At 45.9% G+C, this 7,206-nt stretch overlaps 1 long non-coding RNA gene across 1 annotated transcript; it reads left to right on the top strand.

Moving 5' to 3' along the window:
- The first annotated feature begins 31 nt into the window (after nucleotides 1-31).
- Nucleotides 32-6,618, top strand: LOC108447897. The gene is made up of 3 exons (XR_001863603.1): nucleotides 32-522; nucleotides 641-829; nucleotides 6,263-6,618. It is a non-coding gene; the product is annotated as an uncharacterized LOC108447897 (long non-coding RNA).
- The last annotated feature ends 588 nt before the right edge of the window (nucleotides 6,619-7,206 follow it).

Genomic DNA, 7,206 nt, shown 5'->3' with positions numbered 1-7,206 from the left:
GACAGCGGGACCGGGACAGCGGGACCGGGACAGGGACACTGGGACTGGCGACAGCGGGGCTGGGGGGACAGGGACAGCGGGACGGGATTTGGGAACAGCGGCGATGCAGGGAAACCGCCCCAGGAGCGAGGGAACGGGCAGGGAGCGAGGCAGGATGGACAGGAGAACAGCAGCTGCAGCCCGGGACGCAGCCGGCCTGGCATCCCCTGGGCTCTGCGGCAGCGGACGGACCCGTTTGCACCCCCTTCACTGCTCCATACCTCAGTCCGACACCCCAAATAAAACACCAGTCACACTGCAATATTTTTTCTTAGAAAAAGCCTGGTCTGAACAGTTCCAGGCTAGAGGGGAAAAGTCTAGTGTAGAAGAGTTAAGGGGTAATTAAGGCAAAGCAGAACAAGCGGAGCTCCCCGTGCTCCGTTGCGCTCAAGCGAGCAGGCAGAGCCATGGGAAGGATCCCCTCATGGCTGGGCTTGGCTGCGGACTGGCACTGCCCACCCCCGCTTTAACGAGACAGAGCAGGTAGGGAAGGGATGTCCCTGACTTGGCAGGATTCCTCATTAAAGCCGCCTGCAACTGCTGTGCTCCATGGCTGGGTTTTAATTTGATGTCTCTGCTCTGACCCTTTTCTTTCTCTCAGGAGTGTTTTGGACTGTCTTTGAAGCCCACAGCTGTGAGCTGCCAGAGGGGAGACCAGGAATGGTTCTGGTTTCTGCACTGTGCCTCAGACCAGGCATGATGGGTCCAGCTCTTGCGGAGGAAGGAGCTCTGGCTGAGTCAGGCTCAGGTACTCACTGCCTCTGCCAGCAGTCCTTTCCTGCTGTAAATGGTGAGTGCCGATGACCATCATTCACTGAGTGACATTCTGTAGGTGATTGATAACCAACTAAAATCCAACTAAAATGAATGACCGTGTAAGTGCAGTGGGTTTTGAATCGAAACAGTATCCATTCATTTGCTTCTTGCAGTAAGAGAGGTCCATATGGCCCTAAACAACCCTGAAAATCCCATGATTAGAGCAAGCTGCCCAAATTTTATCTCTTTTGTAGAAACCAGTGTGTTCTCAGGAAGTTTTATTTCTTTGAGCATGAGTCTCTCATCCCTTTTATGTGCAAATTCAAGGTTTGGAAAGAGGCAGGCTTGACAGCCCTGTAGCCTGTAAGTCAGCTGTCAATCAACAACACAGTGACAGCAATACAATTCCCCACATAGCCACCCTCAGAGAGATAAGGACCTGATTCCAGAGCCTCTGCCACTTTGATCTTCCTTTATTTTTATAAAAAAACATGGAAGAGTTCTCCTTTCCCTCACTGATGTACTAAACGGTCTTTCCAGTCTGGAAAAAATAAAAAATCAAAGTGCAGAAATCAGATATGAACCTTGGGAAGCAAAGAATTTCTGAAGAGATGTGAAAGGGAAAAGGGGAGCAGAATATTTGATCAGCAAACTTCTCTGAAGCTGTCTAGTTAGAGCAGAATTCTTAAGACGTGGGGATGTTTAGCTTTTATCTTGAGACCCTTGAACTCTTCAGGTTATGTGGAGATTGAGCTCAGCACAGCCCTTGGGGGCACCTATTCAAAAATGTGTGAGCTGGTACACCTCGGAGTTGTGGGAAGACACCTGTGTGGAATCGGCTCCTGTTAGTCTAATTGCTCTGAAGTGAGTTCAACCTCTTCAAAGGCTCAGAGCACATCTGTGTTACTGTCCCACTTCATTTGCTGAGATTGTCTCAGTAACTCCTTGCTCTGACTTCCCTCTCTGTGTGCAGGTGGGCAGCTGTGCAGGCCCAGACTGGGAAGTGGAGTCACAAAAAATATTGTGGTAGAAAAAAAAAGGGAATATTCCTGTTTGTCAGGACCAGAGGAGGAGTTCCCCCACCTCAGAGGGGTTGTGCTCAGTTTCATGAAATCCAGTTAATTTCCACTGACTCTCCTTTATCTTATTCTGGAAGATGAAGGAACTTGGTCTAGATATGCAAGTAAGGGGCAACATGGATTTAGACCAAAACTGTCAGCATTAAAATCTGTGTCAGTTTTGCACTAATTTGGAAGGGGTGGATGCAGGAGAAGATTTGGGTTTAGACGCTATGGTTTGGGGAGTTAGTGCTGAAGTCCAAGAACTGCCACAGACAGCCTGAGTGCCAGCAAGCACTGGAATGAAGCTGGTAAGAGAGCTGTAGAGGTTGTAGAAGCTGTCATTAGAGACAGCTGAATATGTTCAGCAAATATCTGACAGCTGGGAGATGATTTGATAGCACTGAACACAGGAGAATTGGGATGAGAGATGCTGTCAGTAAAGGTCTGGGATCTTAAATCTGGGGGTGTCCCATGGAGGCTAAAATCAGGACAGTGAACCAAACATGTGCCATGCACTTGCTGAGCAGTTGCACTGCCAAGGTGAAGTTTGTAAGGCTGAATCCAGGAGGTTGTTTTTTATTTCCAGTGGCTGGCACTGCTCCTCGCTCATCCCTGCTTCTCCGCTTCTAGGTAGGACATGCACCAGTGGGCTATTTTTCCTTACTGGCATATCAAACTACTTGTTTAATCAGAGATATTTGGAAACTTCTTCATTTGACTCATGAACTATGTGAAATAAGTATTTTACATGCTGCCAATCTGGTTTCCTGAGCTTGAAATATGACTAGTGGTGATGCTACCATATTTGCCTGCTGAGAATAGAGGAAATATTTCATTGCATACCACAGGCCATGGCTGTCGTTTGCAGGATTTCTTTACAATCGGCTGCTTTTCCATCAATGTCAGTTCCACTTACATAGCAAATTGTAATCTGGTGTCAGAAACAGCATCTAAGGAGGGCACTCTCCAGGGCTGATGGCCTTATCTACAATTCTGGTTGTGTTCCAGCAACATCCTGAGACCCAGCCCTTAAGAACAGCTTCATAGTACAATTTCTCTTTATAATATCCACAATATAGCTCTCCTTGAATATTTAAATTCTCATAGTCTTACTGTATTTTGAACCAAATCCTGTTTCCCGCTGACTACTCTGATTAATAACATAACAGATGTGTCTTATCAGCTAGACATTCTCTTTAAATGTCACAAACAACAGGTAACAGGCAGAAATAACCAGTTTATTAACACCCTTGCCTCTGAGAAATTAAAAATATTACTTAAGAGGTAATAGAGTTTTCTCAGACTAGCTTAATTAGGTACAGAACAGAAGCAAGATACTTGATTTTATTTTTTCCTGTCTTTTCTATAATCTATTTTTTTATTATAAAAAGTTCAACAACAACAAAAGTTAGAAATTTTGGTAAAATGTTTCTACAAGCAAGGATCTTCCTTTGAAATTTTCTAGGTGCTATGGGACCTCACCTTGTAAAATTTTAGTGGTTTAATTTTACACAGTAGGAATGCTCTTGCTCGATTTCAACAGCATTCTTACCAGATGATGAATTAGGCATGAGCAAAACTCAAAAAGATGAGCCCAGTTAGAAAGCAACTGCACATTAATGCCTTATTTGTTTCTTCTTACAACACATGTACTACTCAAAGACCAAACTACCTATTCTCCCAAAGTTACAGCTAAAATTAAACAATCGTCTGTCATGGTTCACATACAGCTGATTCCACCGTGAATTCATAGGATCAAACAAATATTCCCTAGTGTTTCCAGGGACAGCACCACGGGTGCAGATGCCAAGGCCAGCGCGTTCCCCTGGCATTCCGAGGTCTCCTTACTCCATCGAGTGGCCGGTCACTCCACTGCACGTGTGTCACCACCTGCCGAGGTTGGCAAGAAAAATAATACGTAAAGCAGAGGTTAATGGACATGATTTCTCCCTCTTCCATGTCCCACAGTCCTCCAGATGCCCTGGGGCCAAGCCTCTCTTCTTGGTACATTCCAGAAACCTCCCTGCTGTCTCAGCAAAAGGACAGCACCTGCCCACTTTTCTCTGACCAGCTCCGAGCAGCTGGGCAGGCTTACATTTCCCTCAGATTTTAACGTGCAATGGCATCTGGCAGTCTCTTGAAAGCAGTAAAATGTTTAAAGCTGTAGGACAACCCTGTGAAAAGCAGACCCAGTGTAGTAGCAGCAGTCAAGCTATTTTCAACTTCTACTCCAAAGAGGGCTGTCAAGTGACACACAGACATTCCTCTCTGGCTCTAACGAGCAAATCACATTAAGACCTAAGCCCCAGATTCCTGAAGACCTTTTTTTTCTTCCTTTCCGTCCCTCAATTTGTTAAAAAAATAAATGAATCATCTAGAAAATCATCTAGCAGCTGTAACAGACTGAGGATGCATCAGCCAGTATGTTTTTTTAGCCTAACTCACCCATAATACAGCATATAAACTGTTAAAAGTAATCTTTTACTGCTTCAAATGAAGTCACTACAATTTTGTTTATTTTGTCCCATCCAAGATGGATCACACAACATCTGAATAAATACGTTCCATCTGCAGTTTTAGTAGAGCTAACTACAGGAATGTAATTCCCAGATATTGGTGTATTCAGCAAGGAGAAATGGGAGGGAATAATAAAATTAAAACATGATATACCATACTGATGCTAATGTCAGTCATCACTTGTTGTGTCTCCAAACAGATTGTGTGAGATGAGTCCAAGCTGGCTAATAATGGGAGATAAAGGACAGAACAAAAATATTTATACAGGAGAATGTAGGTGCAGCCTCATTATTGCTGTGACTAGCCACAGACCAAGTGGGGCTAATGCTGATGAGCACAGTCTGGTTCAAAGACACACTGCAACCAGCTTGTAGAGAAATAGCCCTGAAAAGGAGACTTCAGGAACAGAGAAGCAATAGAAAGCAGCTTAACCAGGCTGGTTCTAGCAGCCTTTATATTTGCCCTCAAAAATGACTGTGGTAGGCATTGTCAAGTCTAGGGACTACAGCTTGCAGATGGAATTATTCCAGCTGTCTCTTACACTTAGTTGGTTCACAGCATTTCAAAACTGATACAGCCCTATTCAGAACAGTATCTACTTATAAATGCTGGTGTTGAAACTGGAGGATAAAAACTAGGGGAGAACAGAAATGAGTTCTTGGATTTGAATCAGCTTCAGTAAAAGTGTGAGGTTTGCCTCTCTGCTGTGCAGTCACTGTGGCCTTGCTTTTTCAAGTCCCCTGTGAATCTGTAGTTGTGTTTGCCTACGTGACATCCAAGTGAAATTTGGGCAAGTCTTACATCCTAAACCTTGCCTTACCACAAAGGTACTTTGGATCCAGATTTGTGCAATAATTAGATGGAAATACTGAACAGCAGAGCCACAGTGACACATTAGCTGGAATCTGTATGTTTTCGGTCTTCTGAGACACAATACTGTGCCCTTATAGTGCCTTATTTTCCAACCTCAAGTAGGTTAGGAGGAGGGAATCAAAAAGGCATCGAAGTATGTGGGGTATGCCCAGCCCCCACCCTGGAGGGATCTCTGCTGAGATAAGAGATTTCACAATCGCCCAGCAGGACTCCCTGGAAAGGCAACCACTTTGGTCACGGCGAGAAAAGACAGACCCACAATCCTTTGGGAGACACTATGCAGATCATTCTGTAACCCATTGGTCTGTTCCCATCCCAGATCCTCTGTAATCCATTGGTCCCTTACTGATCCCCTGTATCCCTATAAAAGCAAGCTCTCTGGGGCCCCACAGAGAGAGGGTTCTCGTCCCTGACTCCCCCCTTCGCCGGAGGGGACCAACAATAAAGCTACCTTCTGTGCAGAACCAGCCACACGAGCCTTCTCGTCTCTCTCTCTGGTCTGGCTTGGCCTGGAGGCTGCCCTGCAGAGCTGAGCTGGAATCATGAGCTGATAATCACTAAAGAGCTGACAGCTTCTGCACGGGCCCTCCTGCCAGCAGCTGAGGGAAGACACCGGGCCTCGGGAAGGCGATTCCTTTCGGGACCATCTCCCTGGACCGGTCACCTCTTCCTGGGTCAGAGCCACTGACCCCCATCACCAGCTGTAATAAAAGTATGCTTTAGAATATGTCCTGAAGATTAACATTTCAGGAGCATTTCAGACCAATGCTGGAAGTTCTGAAGTCCCCTATGTGGGATATGGCTTGGCAGTATTCCCAACCGGTTTAGACCATTGGTATAGTTAGTTCAATAATCAATTCTGCTAATGCTTGCCACTGAATTACTTAAACACAGGTGACAAGTAATGGTCAATATATGAAACTTGTAAGGATGCTTTGCTTTCCTTGATAATGTTTTAGGTGACTGGTTGAAAACTGCTGCATTAGGCCATGCATGCTAATACACCTCTTCTGCAGATCCATCCAACATGGTTCTCTCCTACCTCAATCAGCCACCAAAAAGAAAAGAAATTCTCTCCAAGCAGTGACCAAATGGTTCATTTGTTCCTCCACAAGACATACAACTACTCCTTAACTATCAAATCTATTACACAGCAAATGCCAAAACCAGGTTCAGAGAAACTTTGTGAGGGTGAACTCTGCTCTGTTCAAATTCTTACTGTTTCTGCATGAGTTTGTGGGCCAGATAAATTACTACTCCATCCCTGAATCCCTTCTGGAAAAATGTTACAGCAGGGATTACTGTAACAAGCATATATCAAACCAGGAGTTCTGTGGAAAGGAAGTATATGTGGACAGATTCTTGGTAGATGTTTCAGAGATGTTTATTTCCCCAGCCGCATGGCCGGGGCTCTGCTCAGGAACCCTGCAGTCACAGGACCCGAGGGTCCTTGCCCACAGAGGGAAACACAAACCAACCAATGGGGAATGAGGCTGACCAGGGGCAGGGAAACCCCGTGTCTCCCCTCAGGGCCCTGCTCCCAGGGCTACATGGCAGGGGGGAGGAGACCCCAACACACCAGTTATCCAGATGGAGAAAACATCCACCATGTGGAGTGTGTGAAATCTATCAATGAATCATAAAGGCACAGAAAGAAAGAGGTGGCTCCAGACGCACTGCAGGTGGCTGAGTGCATTCAGAGGAAAAAGGAAGCTTCTTATGTTGATGTGTTATTGATGCTCTGTGCAAGCATCACCTGGGCTCAGGTGGGCGACAGGTGGTGAGTGCAGTGGAACTGCTGAAGCGGGAATGGTGGAGCACTGTGGATCTGCAGCACACACGGCAGGGCAGCTGCTGCCCTTCCCAAAGGCAGGGACACAGAGCTCCAATCTGCAGAGCTGGGCTGAGAAGCACAGGACAGAGGGACAAGGAGCAGAGGAGGGCAGGAACTTCCTCGTCC

Source organism: Corvus brachyrhynchos, unplaced genomic scaffold (genome assembly GCF_000691975.1).
Source record: "Corvus brachyrhynchos isolate BGI_N302 unplaced genomic scaffold, ASM69197v1 scaffold407, whole genome shotgun sequence".
In the NCBI taxonomy this organism is placed as follows: Eukaryota; Metazoa; Chordata; class Aves; order Passeriformes; family Corvidae; genus Corvus; species Corvus brachyrhynchos.
The sequence above is the reverse complement of the archived record's forward strand: the minus strand, read 5'-3'. Positions and strand labels throughout refer to the sequence as shown.